We start from the raw sequence: 25,976 nt of genomic DNA on the forward strand, positions 1-25,976 counted from the left end.
GGCTGGACTATTCGAGAGAATTCGGGGATAAACCTGCGGTAAAATTTAGCGAAGCCTAACATGCTTTGCACACCTTGTACGGAGGATGGTGATGGCCATTTGAGAACTGCATCGACCTTCTTTGAATTCATACGTACTCCGCCAGGTGATAATATGAATCCCAAGAATTCAACTTCAGTCACGTTGAAAACACATTTTTCCAACTTAGCGAAAAGTTTGTGTTGACGCAATCTTTCGAGGACCATTTTCACGTGTTTCCGATGTTCAGATTCCGATGAAGAATAAACGAGGATGTCGTCAATGTAAACAACAACACACACATCTATGAGCTCTCTGAGGACATCGTTCATAAAATATTGAAAGGCGGCCGGGGCATTGCAAAGTCCGAAGGGCATGACCTGATATTCAAATAGCCCATACTTGGTGCGGAAGGCAGTCTTCCATTCATCGCCCTCTTTTACTCGTACCAAGTAGTAAGCTCCTCTAAGATCCAGCTTTGTATATATGCATGCTTTTCTGACTTGGTCCAGGAGTTCAGGGATCAAAGGTAACGGATATCTATTCTTAACGGTGATCTGGTTCAGGGAGCGATAATCTATACAAGTTCTAAGGTCTCCTTCCTTTTTTGGAACGAAGAACAAAGCTGAAGAAGCAGGGGACTTGGAAGGACGAATAAACCCATTTGCCAGGTAATGATCCAGGTATTGTCGAAGGTGAAGGTTCTCAGGCTCGGTGAGGGCATAAATTCTACTACAAGGAGGAGTAGATCCAGGTATCAGGTCTATCTGGCAGTCATAAGACCTATGAGGAGGTAGAGAGTTAGCCTGATCCTTCCGGAAAACATCTTGGTATTCTAGGTATTCGGGAGGTAACTGGGGAGTCTCTGAAGAAATTGCTGCCAGTGCAACACCAGGTGGAGGGTGACAAGTAGAGACACATTCTGGAAACTGGACCGTTCTTGCTCGCCAATCGATCAGAGGATTGTGTTTCTCTAACCAAGGTATTCCTAGAATAATCTGAAACTGAGGGGCCTTGATCACATCGAACACGATCTTCTCATGGTGTCCATCTTGACTTACTAGCGTCACCTCTTGAGTGGTATGCGTTACTGGCCCGGAGGCTATCTCCGTACCATCCACCGTAGTAATGACGTCCTTTACAGCCTTGGGACAAAGAGTTAGATTCATCCTCAAAACCATTTCATGATCCACATAATTGCCGATGGCACCGCTGTCGACGTAAGCTTCAATTGAATGTAATCGATCCGGATTATCAGGGCTAATGAGGACCATAGGTATCACGAAATGCGAGGTCACGGAACTGGTTTTCACGCTCGGCAAGAGGACCTCTATTCTTGTCGGGCGAGGTCGTTTCCCTGCTCAGAGTTTGTAACTTTGGTAACTGCAGCTCCTACTGCCTTCTTGGCAGGTTTCACCGGACAGTCTCGAAGAAAGTGCCCTGAGTTTCCGCAACAGAGGGATAATTGCAACTGTTTTCTCCTTTCCCGCTCCTTTTGTGTTAGAGGACCTTTCAGACCCCCTATTTGCATGGGTTCCCCGGAGTCTACTCCTTTGGAAGGAGTTGGCGGTTTGGAAAATACTCGAGCATCAAACTTGGAACGATCGGCCTTCCTGTTCTGCAGTCTGTGATCTATTTGAACGACTAAGTCTATATAGTCCGAACAATCTTGTGGGGGATTCACTACTTGGGCTAACACATCTTTGAGCTCTCCACGTAGACCTCTATAAAACAGCGTAATCCTTTTGTCCTCAGGCCATTGAGTTTCCACTATCAGTCTGTTGAAAGACGCAATATAAGCCAAAAGGTCTTGATTACCTTGTCGCAACGAAAGAAGCTCATTGTCCAAGGCCTGCCCCTGTGAATGTCTTGCGAACAGTTTTTCCATACTGAGCTGAAAAGCTTGAAAATCATGGAGGACCGGATCATCTTGATTTACTAGAGGGATCGACCAGTCTGCCGCATTGCCACTAAGGTACGAAAGCTACTTTAGCTTGATCAGTTGGAAAGGCTGCTGGCCGGCATAAGAAATGCAACCGGCACTGATTGATAAATACTGCAAACCTCTTTGGGTCACCAGAAAATCGTTCGGGCGGAGCCAGAGGTACATTCCCAGGTAGGTTGATCTGCACTGGATTCATAGAGGATGTAGAAGGAAGATTTCCCCCAGATGCGGGTAACGGGGTCTGTCCGGCTTGTGACTGTAGCAATTGTCTAGCGAGATCATCTGTTCGCTCCTTGGAAATAATCAGTTCCCTTCTTAGAGCGTTCGTTTCCTGACGGGCTGCATGCACTTCTGCCTTTAGTTCCCCAAGTAACTGGGCTAGCTGGTCGGTATCCGAGGTTTCCATAGCGCCTGGACGGGAGTTTTGTGGTAGGCTTTGCGTTCTGTAACGCTCACCTGATTCCCGTAGAGGCGCCGGTCTTGACTGGGCGTATACCGTATCTTCAAAGGTGATGTGTAACACACGGCTGGCTCTTTGGGCTGGACCTCTGTGCACTGTATGTCTGACTCGAAGGGTAAGATGTCTGCAGATAGAAAATATGGGATTAAGGAACTGGGTTATTGAATGTCTCTCTCTTCTTCCCTTTCTCTTCTCGTGTAGAACCCCAAAGGTTAACGCTCTCACCTTAGGTAAGTGAACGCCGTGCTCTCCATCTGCCTCGGGGCAGGGTGCTGTAACCAGTTTCTTCACTGGATAAGGGGAGCAGGCCTCTTGACTTCAGAGGACTGCTGTCCGTCGTTTACTGCACGGACGGTAAGTTTCGAGTAATCCTAATGTCTTTAAAGTCTTTAGTAATGATGTCTCTTGTTTTGCAGGGTTCCGGCGATGGCGGATGACGGGCTGAAGTGAGTTGAAGATGGAGCCCGTGTGATGAATAGAAGCGCCTGGAAGCACGTAAGTAAGCGCTTGTTGCCTGCTTCACGATGCGCTCTAACTGTCTTTTTATTTTGCAGGTACAAGTTCGGAGCGGCTGCAGGGTGCCGGAATACCCACTGGGTTAGATGTGGAAAGGAGTAATGGCACGTGAGTATTAAAGTTCCCCAATGTCTTTAAACGCACCTTGTTTTGTCTTTCAGATGCGGGATGCAGCGCCGAAGGCCTCCGGAGCGTGCGAAGAGTTGGTAAGCTTTTGTCTTTCAGATGCCGGAATGCAGTGTGAAGACCTCCGGAGCGCACGAAGAGTAGGTAAGCCTTTGTCTTTCAGATGCCGGAATGCAGCGCGAGGCGTTGGTGACAGCCGATGGACCAGGTAAGTGAAGAGCTGTCACTGAAGACCGTAATGCTAACCTGTTCTTTCTTGTCTTTATAGGTGTTGCTGAAGACTGGATTCAGGATGGTAAGCCTTTTTCCTTAGGCCCTGGATCAGATGCAGAAGACACGATGAGCGTTCTGCTGCAGAGGATGCAGAATAACGCAAAGCAAGATTCATCCATCGGGTGTGGTTTAAATAGCCTCCTGTAGTGCTTAGGTGTCTCCTTCCACAGCCACGCCTAGGTAAGAAAAGAGTTCCTGCTTTCCAGAAGAGTTCCAGTGTTCTGAATCTAGGGAGTGGCTCCTGCCCCACCCAACAGGAAAAGTAGTTCCAAACAGAAGAGGATCAGAGGCTCAACTGGCAGGCAAGTAAGCAGCATGGTCTGCTGCAGGTAAGTCCACCCAAGCATTATGAGCCCGGCGCTTCCAGCATGGGCATATTTATGAGCCTGGTGCCACTGGCGCCAGGACTGGGTCCAAAAGGTCCCAATTGGGACTGGTTGGCACTCGGAACCTGGGTTATGGATCTGCTTCCAAGGGAGTTGGGAAAACCCTGACCTTTTGGAAGCAGAGATCATGACAACCATGGGTAAACAAGCAACAAACGAAAGTTGCTTTGTGTGTTCTCTGATACCTCACGCATCAGGAACACCTACGGTTCTAATACCGCAGGAAACTCCCATATCGAATGCCCAGTATCTCGTTCCTTTTGCACTTTGTAGAATTCGAAGTACCTTCCAAGCACACACAGGACCGTTACAACTGCTTCAGAACGAGAAGACCTGTCACAGCAAGCCTCAAGGAGTACTTTGCATCAAGGAACCGGTTTTTGTCATAAAAGGGACACTGTTCACAGAAAACAAATTGCAAGAGGAAACAGTGATGTGCAAAGCAGAAGCACTACGAGGACTGTCAGAAGTAATATTTCAATGGCTCGAAAGAACATGCACTCAAACATGGTCCCAGCACATCGCCAAACTAACGTGGGTAACAGCTCTCGAAAAGCCAATCAAGATCCAACACGAAGTGCAATACAAACTTTGTTTTCACGGAGAAGGAAAGGAGTCCATGTGATCAAACAGACATTGCAACAAAATGCTTGTCCTCCCCGACATGAGAAAAGGAACAGCTGCTTTGATGAAAAATTATTGGGTATGCGGCAAACAGGTGTACTTGCACCTCTGGCCGTCGTGAAGAGATAATTGTAACCTGGCTACGCTGCATTCTGCCTTGATGGTGATCCCGGAGAGCCACGTCCAAGAGGAGAGGGTGCCCATCAGACTGTCCGTGGCACCCCAGTCAACAACCGAAGAACCCCCCCCTATATGATGTGCTATCGGAGGACAAGCTACAAGACAGAGTGTCGCATAAAAGGAGATCATCAAACTACATCTCTAAAGACTCCAATCTTCTGGCGCAAATACCGGACCAGTTTAAGTTGTTTAACTCAGCTGAAACATTTTTCGCATCACTCATACCAAGCATCCAGGCATGACCAAACACCAAATGATTGCAGATTGTGAGGTGGGAGCTGATCCAACTGCCAAATGACACTGAAGAAGGGTTCAACATCATCAAGGTAGAACTCAGAGCCCAGCGGCTGATGGCAATGCAAAACCACTACATCTTGGACCTCCTCACAGCAATGGAAGGCTGTGTTTGCCGAAAAATCAGGAGTGCATGTTGCACATTAGTGCCTTCTGCAGATGCTGACAATGGGACATTATCACATGTAATAGCTGCAGTACACAATCTCAGAGAAAGGATGAAGAAGGAAGAAGGCGTCCAGTCAAGTAACTGGTTTGATACAGTTTTTGATTGGGTACCATCTTGGTTCTGGACTGCAATGAAGCTACTGGTCCCCATCATAGTATTTCTGCTGCTGATTTTTTGTGTGTGCCAGGTAGGGGTTTGATGTTGTGCAAAATCTATGCCTAGTAGTGCAATGATGAGGGTGACAGTGGGTAATCCAAACAAACTGCCTCATGATACAAAGGAAGCACAAGTGCAAATTGGTGAAAACAATGAGCCTAAATACTGTATGACAGCAGTATATAATACAGGGGATAGAGTGGACAATTGGTGGCACACAACTATCAAGGAGCCACATGAATTAGAGTGATATAAGGAAGTGTGGGTTGACCTAGGGAGGGATGGTGGGTGCATATACCTATACTCCTGAGAAATATGCCAGAAGGGGCCAAAGTCTAAGATCTGTGAGTAGGGCTTAGATGCCAATAAAAGGGACCCTAGCCTGGGATGAAGCAGTGATGGAGGCAGAAGAACGTAGACACACTAATGGCCAAGGGTATTTGTTACTTTGGGAGTAAAGAAAGGGGGGAATGTAAGGGAGGAAGGGTCTTTTTACCCCTCCCTGTACATTATGTGTGGAATGGATCTATTGCTCACCCCATTGCGGCAAGACGTCCCCTTGTCTGCCCTCTGACGACAGAGGAAAGACGCTATTGGATGACACATACAGACTCCATTTTATGCCACCCCAAACTCCATCTTTTTACTCGGCTGCACAATGATTTCTAAAAGCCATCCCTCCCATCGTCAAACGCTGCGCACAACCGGCCCAGACACCCCCATCATCTCCTCCCCTGTCTGAGCCGCAGAGGCCCTTTTCTCACAGAAGTACAGTCATGTATTGTTGCAAATCGCTTGTATCTTTCTCTTCCTCTGAGCTCATTGCCCTGTGTGTGACCGGGCGGATCTTGACTATTGTACTCATCCATCTCCACAAACCTGCATGTGCTCTCTCAACCCCCACCTTCGTACCCACCGCTCACGAAACCCAGACCCCTCTGTCGCTTTGATGCTGATATGCATCTAACCCCTAGAAGTGACCAGAGCAGGCACCCACCACAGTCCTAAGTCCCCCTGTACCATATATCTAATGAAGAAACAACACCTATCAATCTGTATCATAAGGCACCAAATAGATCAAACCCCTTCAAGGTGGGCACTGGGATTAAGGCACTATGTTTTATAGTTCCTTGGGGGCAAAGCATAAGATGGATATATAGTTGTTAGCTGAACTTTATAGCACCTCCACTAAATGTCAGAGTTTAATGTTGATTAGTTGTTTCTAGCCTTTTTCTATGTTGTCAGAGTAAAGGGATTAGTTACCCGATCTGTGCCCTGCGCCTCCGACCTTCACCCCTCCCAGATGAGCCCAGCTGACCCATATGCTGCAAAAAGCAACAGCCCAGCACCAGCCAATCACGCTGCATCAGTACATTATATTCTATAATGTAACTTTGTAGTGTACCAATAACCATGTAGTATTCATCACCTATACTGTTGGTCATTAGTGACAAAATCTGTCCTTATAATGTGCTTTTGTACTGTTTGGCAGAGCGCTCTCAGAGCAGCAGAGTTCTCTGCATGCATCTTTTACCTGATATAAACTTTGTTCAACTTGCAATCTATCTGCTGGTTTCAAACACTACTGGGGTGTGTCCATTTATTCCGAGTTTGGGATCTGTGTTTCGGGAATGGGCGCCTTTACTGTCTTACTGTTTGATAACATGCCTTGCTTACAATAGCTAGAAATTCAATTTGCGATTACTTGTTTACCCTTCTTAAGGTGAGCTGAGTGGTGTGATCTTTGTGATTGGGTCTCTTTAGTGATTTCTGGCTGCTGACAGTGTTTGTTTAGGTTCTAAAGAAGCATGACGGTTAAACATAGGGGTGGTACCAATGCAGCTGTAGCAAAACTTTAAGTAAGACAGGATGCTGTGAGCTCCTGTAGATCCTGGTATCCCTGGAAAATAAAGAAATATTTGACCTAGGGGTGTGGTGCCCCTGTTGATTCAGGATTGAATCCCAGACACCAATCACTCAAGTAGTAGTTCTCTGAGGCAGAGAGGATCCGTGACCATAGATCGCTGCAACCTTACTCTGTGTACTCACTCATTCACCCACATGTGCCATTTAGCTTGCTATTGTACCCCACGGACATCATTTAAAGGCTGTGACCAACCAGTGCAGCGAAACTGCATGCTATCTAGGGATACTTTCCCATGGGAACAGGGTAACTTTGAGCACTGTAAGCTTGCTGGATTTAGGAAAAATGTTTGGCCATTGTGTTTGTTTCTGTATCCCCTTAAAATCCTTTAAAGGCTGCCACCAACCAGGTCAAACAATCTGCTGTGTAAGGAGATTTGCACACGGAATCAGGATTCCACTAAGCATCCTAAATAACAAAAAGACATGCGGGTCATTTTATATCAGACGCAGTGCCATGAAGCGGACCATCTACATTTGCACGTAGGTGCTTTGCGGTTTCCTGCATGCTATTTTCATCACCCTCAAAGCAGAGAGTAGAACAAGGCGAAATTGCCTTTTCTCTTCACTTTTACATTCTGCTTTGAGGAATAGAATAATCCACCTGCATATACAGTCTGCATGCAGCATTTTTCAATGGAATCCATCTGCTCATTACCAGGTGCTAAAGTGAGGCATGTTCCTTTGGAATCCATGTGTGTTACGCCTAAGTGAAAATCTCGTACAGGCGTAAAATAAAGTATTCTTCTGAGACGGAGGAGGAAAGCAAAGCAGACATGTGACCTTCCTACACCTCAGGACTCCTGGAAAATGAGCTGGAGTGGAAAATGCAAGCTTTCCCTTCCTGCTCCGCTCATTAGAAAATGAGCCCCATAGTATTTTGTGGCAGAGGGTAGGATAGGTCTTTCAGTCTTACCCGGCTCGTCTGCCTCATTCACCACTTTCATATAGGCCCACCCGTCACACTAGTTTGCCCACTTGTATGCTTATCTCATGCACGACTTTTCCTATTCAAACGCCCACCTTCCACACCACCTTGAGCACACGCAGCCATCTTGTTCCCGCCACTCACTCAAATGATTGCCTTCTTTGTAGTTTCCTGCTCCAATCCAGACCCAGCTCACACCTTTGTAGTTTCCTGCTCCAATCCAGACACCTGGTGTGTTGTAATAATTCTATGAGCTACCAAACCTCTTTGTTCACCTATAGCATCACACACGTTTCTGGAGCTATCAATCGGCCAATGTCTTGCTGAAGGTCATTTTAATATTATGCTGAGGATTTAGTTGGTAATCTTAGTAAAGTCAATGGCTGCAGATACATTTTAAAAGGAATGAAGGAATACATTAGTCAATTCATATAGCAGTCCCTGCCCCACAGTTTCAGGATACTTTAGTCAAAGGAAACACCAGAGGAAGGAAATTAAATGTGGGCAATCGATGAGTCGAGAAGGGCTATTAGTGAGCAAACGATTAGTGGGAATGGCATTCCTTACTGTCTACTTGTATATTCTCTCGTAGGATCCAGTCACTGATCCTGGAGCCCTAAGACTGTTCCATGGCTGCTTAATCTCTAGGGGCTGCCTTGGTTTCATCCAGGACTAGACAGACCACATTTACATGCCATTGGTGACCTATGCTTATTTCATATTGAACTGCTTAGCACTGCCTCCATCCGAGGCACACTGCTTCTTGCCCGGTTGTTTGAATGCCATCTGCTGTTGCTTGTATTGATAATGGCCCATTTAATCCCAGAACAGGTCAAGTATCTCCACTTACCTTTATCAAGAGATTCCTGCTCAGCTGATCTCAGCTGAAGTTCTGCCTCTCTATGAATAATTTGAATCCATACTTCTCCTTGCTTGTCAGGGTCTACCAGCAGCGGCCAGTGATGTGGGGAATAATGGACGCAAGTCCGCAACAACAGTGCCAGACTCTGGGCTGTAGACTTTTCGTGTAGCGTGGTGCGGTACCAATCTTTCTGCTCATTCGCTGAGCTCAGGAGATCCACAACATTGAAATCGTTGCGTAGAGGGATGGAAAGGTTTGAAGGAATCTGGCTGGCGGAGGAATGCAGAGATTTCCCAAGTTCTACTGTGAAGTCATCCGCATGAAGGTCTACATCCCAACCCCGGCACAGCCTCTGCCATTTCTCCATGAGCTCCTCTCTGCGCTTTGTGGAAAACGGACCAAGGTAGCAGGTGGAAGCAGCGAGGAGGAGGGCATCGCCTGGGATGGTGTGGGAACGGTCTTCCAGCAGCTGCAGAGACAAGAGAGAACATAAGAGGAAATGAGAATTGACAATCTGAATGAGGGGAGGGAGAGGACAAGATCATTTGCTACACAATCCCTTCCGCGAGGCTCTCCGAGAGCAAAGCAAGGAGTGATAAACAGAGAGAAGGCTGGAATTGGAAAAACATTGGAAAACTAGAACCGAGCACACCCAACTGCATGTCAGATTCTGGTACAGTTTCAGCATTACCCCTTAAAACAGGTCATATTGTCTGAAGCAATACAAAAATAAAACAAAACAAAAAATCAGTGAGCCTCTATTTTGCAAGAGCTTTGCAAAGGTGATCAGAACAAAAGAAAAACATTTGACATGTCTAGCAGTAATATATTGCATTGAATATTACCACTAGTTCTGAGATTAATCTTTTTTGATGCACCTGATATTTGAATTATTATTTTCCATTCTAAATGAGAAAAAGAGTGGAGCAAATTACTTACCTCTGGTAATGCTCTTTCCGATGGATGTTCCACTCCACAGATGTGCGATATTGGAGTTCAGAGCCCTCAGTGCACTCTACCCTCGAGGCTGAATGTGACATTGGCATCGGTATAAATAGCTTGCACCACACCCCATGAGTTCATTTCTTTTTTTTGTAAATATTTATTTTAAACAGGCAGGGTAAAATGATACAAAACTTTATCAATCACGACATATGGTACAAAAGCAATACAGTTGGTTGCTCTTCCCTCCCCTCCCCCGGGTCTTAATGTTCCTCTTCCTGTCCCAGCTGCGAATTATCGTCCCGTAAAGTTCTCCTGGCTAATTGGGGCTTGTATGTCAGGGCTGGATAATTCTGATCAAAGTCTAGGATCGGGCCCCAGATGTTCTCGAAGCGATGTAGGCGGCCTGCCCCGGCAGCCGTCACCTTCTCCGCGATTAAGATGTCCCAAATTTTAGTCCACCAAAAAGGCATTAGTGGTCCTTCTGCGGTTTTCCAAGTGCGAGCTATTACATTTCTGCCTGCCAGTAGGCATTGGGATAGTAGTGTGGCCATAGGGCCAGATCTAGGGTAGATCCCGGGGACCGGGGCTCCCAGGAGGATGGGTTCGGGCTCCAGGGGAAGTCGTACCGGAGTGATGTCTGCGATTGTTGCTAGGCTTTGTTTCCAAAAGGTCTGGGCCCTCGGGCAGGACCACCACATATGAAAGAAAGACCCTACTTGGCCGCATTGCCTCCAACAGTTTGGGTTAAGTGTGGGGTTCATATGGTGTAGTCTTAGGGGAGGATAATACCAGCGAAGAAGGATTTTGTAGGCGCCTTCTCTGTTCGTAATGCAAGATGAAGAAGTGTGGGCCCGCGACCAAATGTCAACACATAGCTGGTCCTCGATTGGGTGGCCTAGGTCCGCCTCCCATTGGGCCATGTACCGGGTTTTAGAGGTTAGGAAGTAATTTTGGAGGCGTTTGTATAGAGTGGAGATTCTCCCCCTGGTTGGGAGGTCATTTAGGGTCAGTTCAATAGCCGTGGGAGGGCGGGTGGCGGCTTGGCGGGTCTGTGGATGGGAGCACCAGTGGCGCAGCTGAATGTACGTGAATCTATCCTGTTCCTGAAGTTGGAAGAGTTCTTTACAACGCCCAAAGGTGCAGGGTTGTCCCCCTTCGAATAGTTGCCCCAGGGTCTCCAGGCCTCCCGCAATCCAGGATCTGAAGTTCCGGGTGGACCAGCCAGGGGAAAAAGCTGGGTTCAGGAACACCGGGGAGGAAGGGCTGAGTCCCACTGGGGTTTTCTTTTGTTTCAGTGCTTTATCCCAGACAGCAATAGTGTGTTTGGTGGTCATCAGGAGGTTCTGCCACTGTCGGCGCTCGGAGGGATTGATATGCGGGAGAAAACGTAGCGGGAGCGGTAGTTGCGCCTGTTCGAGGTCCACCCATCTCGGGCGGTTGGTAAGTATCTGCCATGATCGGATGCAGGCGAGTTGGGCCGCCATCTGATATTTTTGTAGATCTGGAACTCCGAGGCCACCCAGTCTAGCATTGCCCAGCATCGTGGTCCTAGGGATTCTGGGCTTCCTCCCTTTCCAAATAAACCGTGACATTTTCTTTTGTAGATTCTGAAGGGCAGGTGCCGGGATTGGTACTGGAAGCGAAGCGCAGGCATATAGGAGCCTTGGTAGCAAGTTCATTTTACAGGCCGTGATGCGGCCCATCAGTGAGATCTCTTGTGCCGCCCACCGCTTTAAGTCTGCCTCGAGGTCCGTGAACAGTGGGAGAAAGTTTGCTCGATAGACTTCCCCAGGGTCAGCTGGGATCTGGACACCCAAATAACTGATGCTCTTAGTCGTCCATTGTATCGGACATAATGGGGCCAGAGCCTCCCGGACCTCCCGGGACAGGCCTACCCCCATGGCAGCTGACTTCCGGAAGTTGATGGCAAAGCCTGTGACCTTTCCATAGCTCTCTATCTCAGCTAGGGCCTGAGGGAGGGAAGTACGAGGTTCCGTGATGGTTAGTAGGACGTCATCTGCATAGAGGGCCAGTTTATGGTGTATTGTATTCGATTGGAAGCCCTTAATCGCCGGGTTTCACCTGCTCCGTTGGGCGAATGGTTCCATAATTAGTGCGAAGAGCAGTGGCGATAACGGACAGCCCTGTCTGGTTCCACAGGTCAAGTCGATAGGGGGGGAGAGGATGCCATTGACTCTGAGAAGGGTCTTGGGCGCTGTATAGTTAGCCAAAGTCATGGCGCAGAACTCTGGACCAAAGCCAAAGGCCTCGAGAGTAAGCCTCATGAAGTTCCAGTCCACCTTGTCAAAGGCCTTAACTGCATCCAGGGCCAGAAGCACCAGCTCTCGGGAGTCTCGGGAGGCAAGTTCCACCAGGTTCAGAGCTCTACGAATGTTATCAGCGGTAGAGCGGTGTGTGATGAAGCCACTCTGGTCGGCGTCGATTATCTCTGGCAAAATCCGGGACAGGCGGGTTGCTAAAATTTTGGAGTATATGTTGGCATCTATATTGAGCAGAGCAATCGGTCTGTAGGACGCAGGATTCTTCGGGTCACCGCCAGGTTTGGGCAGCAAAACTGTGATTGATTCTTGCATCGACGGGGTTATAGTGCCCGTGGTCCTGAATGAATTAAACAGCTGTACCAGAGGTGGCAGGAGTTGGGGTTTGAAAACTTTATAAAACTTCGTCGTATAGCCGTCTGGGCCTGGGGCTCGAGATTTAAGGGATTTTTATCGCCTCATCGACTTCCTCGTCGGTGATTGGGGCTTCCAACGAGTCCCGAGCTGCGTTTTCCAGTCGGGGGAGCGCCGCCCTTTGCAGGTATTCCCTCTGTTCTTTGACGTCTCGGGCCGGGGCGGTCATTACCTGGGTCAGGTGGGTCGATGCGATTTGAAGCTTGTCGAGATCTGAGTACTGAGTCTTGCCCTGCTGATCCCGAAGGCCCACGATTGTGTTATTCCTTCTTGTCTTGGCAAGTTTAGCCACCAGTAGTTTGTTTGCTTTATTATTTTTGGCATAATAGAACTGTTTAGCCTTCGTCATTTGATGGGCGGTGTGTTCAGCGTAGTGGGCTTCAATTTTCTTTTTTGCTATTCGGAGAGCTCGCTGCGTTTTAGGGGTCCAGCCCTTCTCCTTATGGATCCTCTCCGCCCTCTCAAGTTCCTCTTCAAGGCTCTGACAAATTTGTTGTTTATGCCTATGATAGGCTACCCCTTTGGCAATCAGTTCTCCCCGCACCACTGCCTTCATTGCATCCCAGTTGTTGGCTAAAGAGGTATCTCCGCTAGGGTTTTCCTTAAAGAAGTTGTTGATCGTGGTTGCGATTGCGTCTGAGTGGCATCTCATTAAGGATGGGATCATATAGAGTCCATCTACGCCGCTGGGGATCAGGAGGTCCCTGGACTCGGATTTCCAAGGTTACCGGGGCGTGGTCGGATAAGATTCTGGAGCCTATAGTCACCTCCTCAGTGAAAGCGAAGATCTGCGGAGATATCAGAAGAAGATCTATCCTGGAAAATGTCCGGTGAACATAAGAATAGAAGGAGAAGTCTTTTTCAGACGGGTGGAGTACCCTCCATGAGTCCACCACCCCTAGAGTTCTAAATAATCGCAAGAGGGCTAAGGCCGTGGTGAAGTCCCCGGCGGAGGGTGGATGCGATTTGTCTTTTACGGGGTCTGGGACCCCATTAAAGTCCCCACCGATCACTATCTGGCCCTCCAGAAAAGGAGAGAGAGTTGTGGTTAGCGAATCATAGAAGGGTGCTTGGCCAGAGTTCGGCACGTACACGGAGACCAAGGAGAACAGCTGTCCCGCTAGCAGGCATTTCACTGCTATGTAGCGTCCCTCCGGGCAGCTTATGGAGTCCAGTATCTGGGGATTCAGCCCCCTCCGGAATAGTATTGCTGTACCACCCCGCTTGGAGCTTCCAGACGCGAAGAGTTGCTTTGGAAAGTCGCGAGAGTGTAGGCGGCTGAAGTCTGCCGGGAGCAGGTGAGTTTCCTGTAGCATGGCCACAGCGGTAGTATCATTCTGGAGTTTTTGTAGAATTGATTTGCGTTTAGCCGGTGAGTTCAGTCCCTTGACATTCAGAGAGACAAACTTCCAGGTTTGCTGTTCCGGGGTGGGACCTGGGGTCGCTGATGAGACTTGTGGAAGGGGGGGAGCTACTGAAGAATCAGCCATTATGTCGTGGGAGATGTGACCATCTGTTATCCTGCTTTTGGGGTTTTTGCTCGGACCGCCAACGGGAAGTCCAAGATTTAACTGGGGGCGGGGGACCTATTATGGGGTCAGGCCCTCCCCTGGTCAACGGGGCCGTATAACAGAGAATAGCCAACATGGCTAAAGGTATGAATAGTCTGAGTGAAATGCTCCAAGGACTCATAGGTGGAATGTACCTTGGAGCTGGGCATGGGCCGTGGGGGAGGCCCGCTGCATCGGGGATGGAGTTCATCCATGTTTCCAAAAGTGGCGGTCGGCTCCACAGCGCCGGGTTCGCTAAGCCGGGTCTCAGGGCGCAGAAGAGTCCGTCATGGGGTCGCTCTGGGTCATTTCCTCCTCCTAAATCTCGGAACCTTCGACCATGTGTTTTGTTTGGACCTAGGGGAGGCTATGGGGTCCGAGTCAGCCGCCGCTTCAATGGCCTGTGGGAACGAGGTGTTAGCGGAGTCCGGATGCAATATACTTTCAGCGTCGTCCAGGTGATTGATCCTACGTATGGTACCCTTATAGGAGAATTGCAAAGCTGTGGGAAAGAGCCATCTGTAGCGAATTTTTTGGGCTTGGAGGAAGGTGGTTAGTGGGTGAAGGGCTCGCCTTTTCTGAAGGGTCAACGGAGATAGGTCTTGATAGATCTGAAGGGGAGTCCCCTGGAAGGTGATTTCGTTCTCGGAGCGACTTATTGCCGATATGGCTTCCTTTGTCATAAAGAAATGCACCCTGGTGATGACATCAGGTGGGCCGTCTGACTCCACCCCACGACGGGGGTTTAGCCTGTGAGTGCGATCCAGTAGCAGTAGTGAGTCCTCCAGATCGGGGAGGAGAGATTGAAAGAAAAGGCCTACATATTCGGCCAGCCCTTGGTCTGGGACTGACATGGGAACCCCCCGAATGCGGAGGTTGTTGCGCCAGGCTCTGTTCTCCATGTTCTCCAGCTTATACTCCAGGATTTCGTACTTGTCCTGCAGAAGCCCAACGGAACGCTGGACCTCAGTCAGGGAGGAGGCGTGGTCCTGGGCGCGATCTTCAATCTCTCCCACTCTCTGTTCCATCTCCGAAACCCTTTTATCAGTATTCTCCAACTTGGCGGTAAGCTCAGACATACATGATCGAAATTCGGTTTTAATGTCAGCCATGAATTCACGGATATCCTCCTTGGTCGCAAGAGGTCCCTTGTTGTCCAGGGATTCTCGTGTGATGGAGGGGAGAGTGTCCAGTTTCTTCGCTTTGTCGGATGACATTAGCATTGTTGCTATGTCTGAGGACTTGGTGGATTTCGGTTGCCTAGACATAGTGTGGTCTGACAGGAGTGGGTCAACGGCTGCAGGTAGCTCAGTCGCAATGGTGGCGATGGTTTGAGGGTAGCTTGAGGCCTCTCAGAGGGTTGGGATGAGGGTTCCGATGTCTTGGTTGAACTCTGGTTAGCGTAGGTGATTTCAGTGCGAGTGAAGAGGAAGAGGATTGCAGTGTTGTCCCGGTCTCCCTGGTACCAAGTCGGACAGGGGGAGGGTGAATGTGGGCCGGGGCGCCCCAGGAAGCAAACGGGGAGATGAGAGGGAGCAACTTAGATGCTGGAGCACACCAGTCCAGTGTAGTCTTTTGGGGTGGAGGGTGAGGACCCAGATCGCCACGGGTGTTAGCAAGACTCTTGGTGGTAGTGGTAGCAGTAGAGGGTCTATTTCAGGGCGGATTGCTCCATGACTTCATTTCTATTGTTTTTTTCCCTGTGCTCAGTTGCTTTGTGGAATTAATTATCATGAACATTTTTTGAGTGAGCTCTTTATCAGTGGAGCAGGCTGAGGAGTGATAAGGAATCTGTGGGAGGAACATCCATCAGAAATAACATCACTAGAGGTGGGAATGCATTGGTGAGACGTTTAAGGAATTGTATTACAATAGGCATTGTAAAGTACAATTCTTGTTCAGGCGTACGCTTGAAAATGGAAAAAGCTGCAATCTATCCCTTTAATCTTTGTCGGATGACATTAGCTTTGTCGGATGACATTAGCATTGTTGCTATGTCTGAGGACTTGGTGGATTTTGGTTGCCTAGACATAGTGTGGTCTGACAGGAGTGGGTCAACGGCTGCAGGTAGCTCAGTCGCAATGGTGGCGATGGTTTGAGGGTAGCTTGAGGCCTCTCAGAGGGTTGGGATGAGGGTTCCGATGTCTTGGTTGAACTCTGGTTAGCGTAGGTGATTTCAGTGCGAGTGAAGAGGAAGACGATTGCAGTGTTGTCCCGGTCTCCCTGGTACCAAGTCGGACAAGGGGAGGGTGAATGTGGGCCGGGGCGCCCCAGGAAGCAAACGGGGAGATGAGAGGGAGCAACTTAGATGCTGGAGCACACCAGTCCAGTGTAGTCTTTTGGGGTGGAGGGTGAGGACCCAGATCGCCACGGGTGTTAGCAAGACTCTTGGTGGTAGTGGTAGCAGTAGAGGGTCTATTTCAGGGCGGATTGCTCCATGACTTCATTTCTATTGTTTTTTTCCCTGTGCTCAGTTGCTTTGTGGAATTAATTATCATGAACATTTTTTGAGTGAGCTCTTTATCAGTGGAGCAGGCTGAGGAGTGATAAGGAATCTGTGGGAGGAACATCCATCAGAAATAACATCACTAGAGGTGGGAATGCATTGGTGAGACGTTTAAGGAATTGTATTACAATAGGCATTGTAAAGTACAATTCTTGTTCAGGCGTACGCTTGAAAATGGAAAAAGCTGCAATCTATCCCTTTAATCTTGTGACCTGTAGCATCTGTCGGGCAAGGTGTAAAGACAACCATAGGTGTGTTGCAAAGATAAGGATCTATTTCATTAGCTCTGTACCAGCTTCAAAATATTATCCAGTGGCAGCTGTATAGAGTTTTGGTTGCCTGGAGTCTCACCGAAAGCAACACCTCCATGACACCCTCAGGTAGGTCCCAGTCTCTGTATCCCAACCTCTCAGAAGCCAGGCATGAAGTGTGAGGGTGTTGATACTTAAGTGAAAAACCAGGCCTCCGGCTTGTGAGTGCAAGTCTGTTCTCTGAGGAAGACGCCACAGAGAGCAGATGGCCATGTTTAGAAGGTCCGCATACTAAATCCTCCTTGCCCAATCTGGGGAGAAAACAGGGTAATTAATATCCAGAACCTTCCTAACCTCCCGAGAACATGAGGGATGACGAGGATCGGTGGGAATGTGTATAGAAGTGAAAAACTCCTGTACAGCACATTTGTATCTCTCAGTTCACCTATCAGATGAAACTCCCTTGAGAAGAACCGCTCAGGCTTCCTGTTGGAAATGGAGGCAAACAGATCCACTTCAGGGGTTCCCCAGAGAGTGAAGATGTCCTGCGAAAGAACTTCCTGGCACAGCTCCCACTAATGGGAGACAGAGCCCAGCCTCCTCAGGGCATCCTCTGTCGTGTTCTCTGTCACAACCAGTGTGTACTGTCGACAAGGTGATCTCGTTCTGTAGCGCCAAAAACCAGAGCTGCACTGACTCCCAGCACCGGGGTAGTGGCCCTGCACACCCTTTCATGTTGAGGTAGTGCATGGGCACTGTGTTGTGCATCATGATCTGGACAATCTACTCTTGTATCTGAGGCCAAAATGGCATCAATCCCTGTCTGATGGCCCTGAGCTCCAACAGGATTATGTGGAGCGTTGCCTCTGCAATGGGAAATAACCCGCTCACTGTCAGTACATTTTGGTGTGTGCCCTAGTCCTCCAAGGAGCCATCTGTAAACATGGTCGCCTCTGGCCATGTATACCAAAATGTTCTGCCACCATCAAGTTCCCTCTGTGGGCTCACCACAGAAGATCCTGTGCGACCCTGTTTGGGACCTGAAAGAGGTCCATCATGCTGCTTGAGAACTGTGACCATGGAGATCTGGGGGCCCACTGAAGTGATTCCAATCTCAATCAGGCCACTGGCACCAAGAAAATGCTGGATGCCATGAGACCCAACAACCACAGAAAGGAGGAGTCCAGGACTATCAGGATACACTGGAGCATTTGCAATGGTGTCACCTGGGACTTCTTGAAGTTGAGGGTGAAGTACAGGTTGTGCAAGAGATTGCAGGTATAGCGGAGATGTTCCTGAGACTGCTCCGGTGAGCAGGCGCTCATTAGCCAATTGTCCATATAAGGGAAGACGTGTATTCCCCATCTCCTTAGACTGCCTGTTAGCACTGATAATAACTTGACCAAGACCATCAGAGCGGAGGTGAGCCCGAAAGGTAGAAAACAAAACAGGCAGTGGGTAATGCCAATCACGAACGTGAGGTACTTCCTGTGTTTGGGATGGATGGGCACATGGAAGTAAGCATCCTGAAGGTCGAGTGACATCAACCACTCCTGCAGCTCAATGGTCTTGGGGATCTGCAAAAGTGTTACCTTCTTGAATGCATCCTTCCTGATGAACTTGTTAAAGAACCTCAGGTCCAGAATGGGTCGCAATCCTTCGTTTATTTTTGGTACCAGGAAATAGTGGGAGTACCATTCTATTTCGATTCTTTAAACTTTTTATAGTGCACGATCGCCGAAGTAGGCCTCATGGCACTGTAAGACAGTACAAAGATGAAGTGAACCATAGCCAGTAACAGATGTGTTATTTGTGCCAGACCTAATGGCTAGTTATCAAAAAGCCAGGTCTCCAATTGAGGTCTGAACGAGAGAAGCTTAGCAGTGCTTTTAATAGCATCCAGAAGATAGTTTCAGTGCTTTATAGTAAGCACTGTAAATCTTCTTTCTCCAGAGGTGGATTCCTTAAAAGGCTGGGTTGTGATGTTACATTGGTACTGCACATACCAGGATCTCAGTGTACTGAAGTTGGAATGGTGCCCACAGATAGTTTTGTGTACCATACAAAACGTCTTAAATAGAATCCGTTTCTTAACAGGCAACCAGTGAGGCCAGTGCCGGGGTGGCATGATGGAACTTGGCCAGTCTACATGAAATGTGTGCCGAAAGGCTCTGGACCATTTGTAGGCACATAATTTACTTCATCCGTAACCCCAGATAAATACTACTAGAAAAATCAAGACAGGACAGAGCACGTCTCTGCTCAAAAGTCCATAAGGGTAGTATTGATCTTAGGCGTTTAATTCGAAAATCGCAGTTGTTGATAATGATAATGATGCGTTATGTATATAGCGTCTTAATCCAAAGCGCTTTACAGAGCACATATTTACATACAATATCACCCAACTGAAGTTGGTACTCATTTATCGACCTCGGAAGGATGAAAGGCTGAGTTGGCCTTGCTGGGATTCGAACCTGCGACCTGGAGATCACGCTCAGATCACAGCAGTGAGCGCTCAACCCGCTGAGCTATCTTACCGGCAATAAGTTCTTAACCACTGCACCCACCTGAGGTATAAATATATAATTATTACAGCCAGTTTCTTCACAGAATCAGCTGGAATTGGTTCCGGGCCACGCTGAATAGGCCAGATGACTTTTTGCTAGAGGTGCTAGCAGTAGGGATGACAAGCGCTTCAGCCTTCGATGGATATATTTGGTTCCTTTCCGTCAAAGGTACCCTCTCTATGGGGCCTTTCTACAGCAAAGATGAAATGTCCTGCTGAAGTAGCAGACCTGAAGTTCGAAAAAGGTGCGCAGGTGGGGGGCAATTTAGAGGGCACTTCAGGAATAGGAGACCAGTAGTGCAGGGTCACCACATTATGCACCCACGTACCCAAAGTAATGCGCCACCATTCAACAGAGCGCTGGGCTAATATTCCTCCCACTAGTGAGGAGTGCAAGACATTTTCAGAGCGGTTTTGGCGTAGCAGCTGTTACGACAGATGCCTAAGAAGACTTCCCCTCTCTGGCTCTGCTTGCTCTAGGGAATGGTTGCTGCAACTGCCTAGTAGGGGGTTGACCTTTTCCTCATTGGCTAATGGTGTTAAAGTAGTGGAAAGACCTGCGCCACCAACCTTGTGTAGCAGGGTGAGCTGGCACTTGACACACTGTTGCTCCTAAGGATTTTCAAGCATCTTTTTAGAGCTTGCAACTTTTCTAGCCTTGGGGTCAAAGATATTAGGGACATCGAAGGGCATGTCCAACAGTGTTGCTTAGACATACAGGGCAAAACTGGATACTCTGAACCAAGAAAACCTTCTCGACACAGAGCTAGTAGTCCATAGCTCTGCCTACGCAGTCTGCTACTTCAAGGCCCAAGTGAAGGGCCTGGCATGGTGCTCTTTACTATCTGTGATAAGGTCCTGAACCCGCCTATCATCTCTTCTGCTACTTCAGAGATCACAGTCCAGAGTGTGGGTGTGTAAATAATGTGCTAAGGCACACGACTCAATTATGGCATCATGCTACATCTTTGCTAATGCATCATACCTTTTGGCATCCCTGTCTGAGGTAGAGATGGGTAGGCACTTGACTTCCCTCCAGAAGTGGCAGCTTGTATCTTCTACACGTCAGGGTTAGGAAGTTTGGAAAGAAAACCTGGCTCTGCAGATGCAGACATATATTTCTTTGCTCTGTCTTTATACAAAGCATATGCAGAACATGGCCTTTTCATATGTCTAATAGTGGGTCCCTCAGTGCTGCATTGAATGTTAGAACTGGTTCATGTGGTGGTCCTTTGTCCAGAATATACTCGAGGATGTATTTTCTATTTGATTTATTATTGGCATTTAATGGTTAAACAAAACAAACCTTTAAGCCAAGTCATCCAATCCATAAAATACTGAATCTCCGCACACCGTTTTGCGTGGTCCCCCCAAAACAAGGACAGATCGGGTGGATAATTCCCACCTAGTCTTCCCATTTTTTGGTTACATTGGAGAAACTTCTACCTTTTTGAAGATAGCAAGAACCAGTTTCACAAAGGCCAAAGTGATTGGAAACCGCTCTCCTGATAATAAAATGTTCCACCATTCCTCCTTTGGTCTGTGGCCGTATTACTTGATTGTTTCGGACATCAGAGATAGCCTTAAGCCTGATACGGCCGGACATAACATGACCATATGGTAGAGGGATTCGATTGATTTGGCTTCTTTGCACAGCCTGCAAACCAGTAGTTCATCTCTGTTTCCGTGGTCTCAGAAATTCCCTTGTCGGAAACAGATTTAATCAGAGTCTTAGTAATTGCATTCTGAGGAGCCATTTGGGAAAAAGCTGTAGGTTCTTTGGCAGACATTTCAACTTTTTTTCCTCGCCCCAAGATTTTCCATATAGCTTAAAAGTCTCCCTTTCATCATGCGTCTGGATCCAAGCACGCCTGTACAATTTCATCTTTACCTTGTCTGGATTTTGCAGCAATGTGGTAACAGATTCTCCTATCTCGTCCAAGGCCATACTGCAAGCCCTCTCCCATTCCCGTAGCGAGTGCTCAGACTTTGTCGTTAGAACTTTTTGTGAAGTTTTAAAACGGCCCCTTGGCTTTTCTTCCATACATTTTCTTATCAGTTTAAGGGCCTGATCACGACTTTGGCGGTAACACCGGCGGTATTACCGCCGGCGGTATAAGCCCTACCGCTGAACTCCCGGCGCTAATATAGTTCGGTGGTAATGTAATTCCCCATTCCCCATTGGGCTCAATGGGGAAAATTCGCGCTCTTACCGCCGGAATATTCAGCGGATTTCCCCCCAGCTCAGAGCTGTCCTGATTTGGCGTACCCTTAAATCCGGCGGTAATAGCGCGACCGCCGGATTTAAGGGTTACCGCCAAAGTCGAGATGAGGCCCTTGTGTTTTCCACTTGACTATGGCTTTCAATGAGGTCAGCCCCAGCTCCATCCTTGAAGCCTGTATCGGTGTACGTTTTGGCAAGCCCAGCACCTTTTTCCAGAACAGGCCTTCAATTATCTGCCAGATCTTGATGTCGCAGTTCAAAGAGGTCTCAGCACCGTATGTCAATATGGTATTTACTTTTATCCTGTAGAAGCTGACTTACGGGATCATGGAGAAACCACAAACCCTTTTTAGGATAATTCGGCCTTGAGCAACTAAGTTCTTTACTTTGTTTCTCAATTGTCAGATTCTAGGGGCATCACAGGAGTTTGTGTTTAAACAAACACCCAAGTAGGTTAATGATTTAACCTCCTGTATCCTTTCCCTTTGCAAGTGCCATATCTGTACTCTGTTTCCAATTCTCTTCAGTGAGTTGCCAAAAGACATGATCCTTGTTTTTGATGAATTAATCTGCAACCCATTAAATGAAATATATATGTACATTGCTTCGAGTTGCCTATTGGTGTTTGATCGGCCAATACGATATCATCAGCAAACAGGAGTCGGCCAACGTGATATGTTCCCAACTTAGGGGGGAAACATCTCGTACCCACAAAGACCTGATCAATGTCCGAAATAAAAAGGTTAAACAATTCCGTTGCAAGCGGGCAGCCTTGTTTCAGGCCCTTTGTTGTAGATATTGGTCTTGAGAGCGCGCCCATGGAGTTGACTCTTACCCGCAGCGTCATCTCTGTATAAAGGTCCTTGATGGGATACATAATGCTACCAGGGCAACCCCATCGCTCCATTTTCAACCACAGGGCAGGGCGCTTGATAGTGTCAAACGCCTGAGTTAGATCCAGCAAGGCCAAATATAGTCTTTTGGTTCTGTTCTTCTCGTCCCTTGGAAATGTTCAATGTTATCCCTATTCCCTTCACAAATCCAGATTGCCGTTCATCCCTATGGGCAGATGTTGTTGCCCACTGAGCTAGATTTTTTAGCAACAGGATGGCAAATCATTTGCCAGCCGCATCTAGAAGTGCTATCGGGCGATAGTTAGCAGCATCAGACCTCAAACCTTTTTTAAATATGGGCACGATTATTGATTTCTTCCATGACAAAGGTATTCTCCTAGTCTCTGCAATGTGGAAGAACAAAACAGACAAGAATTCCACCCATTGGGTAGGGTTTTCTCTTAGCATCTTGTTTGTCAACCCATCTGGCCCCGGGGCACAGGAGCTGCTTAGTTTCTTAATGCTCTCCATGACTGAGTCGGGGGCCAGTTCGAGACCCTCCTCTGCTCCCCTGCTAAGTAATCCAGTGCCTCATTATCTGAGAACTTCTGGAAGTAGTCTGTCCACTTTGATACAGGTATGGAGTTTGACAGGTATGCTTCCTGAGGCCCTTCTTGTCAATTTAATATAGACCAAATTTCACCACTGTTCCGGGACTTGATTTTTTCCAGCATGTCTTCAGCATCATTTCTGCGATTGTTTTCTTGTACAGTTTCAGCCAATTTCTATGCTGTTGCCTCAGTTTCCGAATTTGCTTGCTCATATCATCTGGTCGATTTCTTTTTAGCGGCCCGATTTTCTGGTGCAAGATCTTTTTTCTGGCTGCAACGTTCTGGTCATATACATGGCAATGTTTGAATGCCTGTCCCTTGTCCTTGTCTTTTTTTTTTCAAAGGCATTGAATAGGCCAGTGTAATCGATTCTCGCCTCTCCACTTTTAGATTTCAGGCGAGTAGTACACTCGTCCAGGTTTCGTGTAATGTGAGCGATCTTGTTAGACGGAATTTGCAGAGACGATTTCTGCCTGGTGTTATTTCCAGCGTTTAATACATGTCACTGCACCATTCGTGACAGGCAGAATACAAGGTCATACTCAACAAAGTATGGTTGCTTGATTCTTTCTGTATAACTGACAGGGTTCTCACGACTATCGCCAGGTTTGTAGACGTGCAAATGTAATCCAAGATCTGGCCCCGTTTCAAAACAGTTCTGGTCGCCTTGCCCGGGATATCTCCCTTAGTACTGCCATTCAAGATTATCAAATCTTTTGAGGACAGCATTCGCTGCCAGCACAGACCTCTTGCTTCCGCAGCCGTTACTTGAGTCCGGTGGATATCGCATAGCACGCCATTGGCATCGAAACAAATACAAGTTAGATCCCCACATAGAACAATCCACGCATCTTTATACTTTAGTCGCTGGTCGTCGATTAAGTCAGCTACTTGATCAGGGAATGCCATGCACTCAATACATGCCGGGTTCTAATACAAGTTCATAAGGATCAGTGTCTTATTTTGTTTCAGATCTCCCCAGGTCACCGTCCCAACCAATATTTGAATATAACGGTTCGGGGAAAGAGATTCGACAAGATCGAAACCCAATCGGTCTTTGATGGCGATTAACATGCCTGGTGATGGTCTGCCCCTCAGACCTTTGGTTTCTGGGTTTAAATACACTTAGTAGCCTTCTAGTATTGGATCTTCTCTTAACCATGTCTCTTGAAGGCATATAATGTCATGTTTACCAATTGATGGATCACCCCCCAAAAATAGATGGACAAAACCCCTCGTGTTCCTCTGCTTCATGATCCAGTTACGGCATGTTTATTTTGTTGGCCAAAAGGACCACAAGCCACTTCCAATTTTCATCAGACCCTTTGTGATCTCTTGAATTGGGCCCTTTCTGGTCCCTTGGATTGGTCTCGGTCTTCTGGTTCTCCCTTCTTGAGTCAGACCTCTGGGCTTCTGAGCGCCTAGATCTATAGTGGGATGAATCCTTGTCGTTTCGGTCGCGGGATGCGTGTCTCCGTCTGTGCCAATCCTGGGACGTACTTCTTGTTCTCAGGGATTTCTGTCTTAATTTCCCCCTCTGTGTCTTGGATGGTTCTCTTCTATTTACCCACCCATGATCATGCCCTTAAGAGCGAGTCTGATTGGCTGGTGTCCTTCAGTTTGGGGTTGCCAAGCTTGGATGTCTTTGTGGAGGGTCAAATTCCATCAAGTCGAAGTCCAATGGTCTCAAACGAGTTGCTTCTTCTACTAAAAGCTGGCTGATCAGGGGCGTTGATGGATAGAGAGCTACTCTGTCCGTGCAAAGTTCATCTAAGAATTCAACTCTGATCAGATCATCCGAAGTAAGAAGTCGCAGACTTGGGACATGATGAAACAATCGAACCACATTTGCCCTATTCATTATTAACCCATCATCAGTAGACTCTATCCTCTCAAGTAGTAGCCCATCTTGACAAGAGGCGTTCAGCCTATGGTTTTGCCCCTCCTGTTTTCTTTTTTCACTCTCCAATTTCCCAGGCTGGGGCTCTTTATTTAATCTTACTTTATCTCGAGATTCCTTTGAGGATGAAAGTCTAAGGGGAGAGATAGGGAGGATATGGAAATCTGATCTGGTGGAGTCCTCATCTGATCTCGTCCCAATCTTTGGTTGATGCTTAGGGGCATTGGTCTTGGTTGACCTTGGCACTATAACAGGGCCAACATGTGGCGGTTGTATTTTCTCTTTATGTGGATCCGGTTGGACAGTCACTACTTTTTTACAGTTGGCCAGGTTACCTTGTTGGAGTCCACACGTCGTTACTTTTCCTTTCTCAGATGTTCCTCTGCCGAAGCTGAATGTTTTCGAAGCCAGACCCACGACCGTTCATCTGCTTACGGTTTGCACGTCTGGTCCAGAAATTGAATCATCCTTCTGCCAACCGATACACAGGTTTGGCTTCTTTGGGGGACCCATCTGGTTACATCCTGGGCCTGCCGTAGACACCCGCCCTGGTCAGTCCCGGCAGCCTCCCCTCCCAGGTCGGTTTCTCAGTTACCTCTCCACCCCTTAATTGCGGATTTGCTTCGCAGTCATCCTTGGCGCCATCCTCATCGCTGTCTTTACAGTTGTTTTCATCCGACAGAGTAGGTGGACAGATCAAGAAGGTTATCCATAGTCGTGCTATCCTGGTCATTGTTTTCACTCTGCGTACACTGCGCCTGTAAAGGCTGATTCGTGTGGGTGTTTGATATTGTTCTGTTGATCTCCCCTTTAGCTTTGTCGGTCACTCGTCGTTTGTGGATTCGTTGGTTCGGAATCCTGAGTCTTTTAACAAAAGCTCTGCTGCTACTTCATCTTAATGTTACCAGATTTTTCATATTCTTTGATTTTATTGCAGGGTACACCTCACAAGGTTTGGATTTGACCCTTGTTGAAAGTCCAACTCTCGGGGGCAGTTTCTTTCATCCTCTCCTGGAGTCCCTGTTTCTGGTGCATCT

The sequence above is a fragment of the Ambystoma mexicanum genome, chromosome 7q (assembly GCF_040938575.1).
Source record: "Ambystoma mexicanum isolate Mex_15411 chromosome 7q, UKY_AmexF1_1, whole genome shotgun sequence".
In the NCBI taxonomy this organism is placed as follows: domain Eukaryota; kingdom Metazoa; phylum Chordata; class Amphibia; order Caudata; family Ambystomatidae; genus Ambystoma; species Ambystoma mexicanum.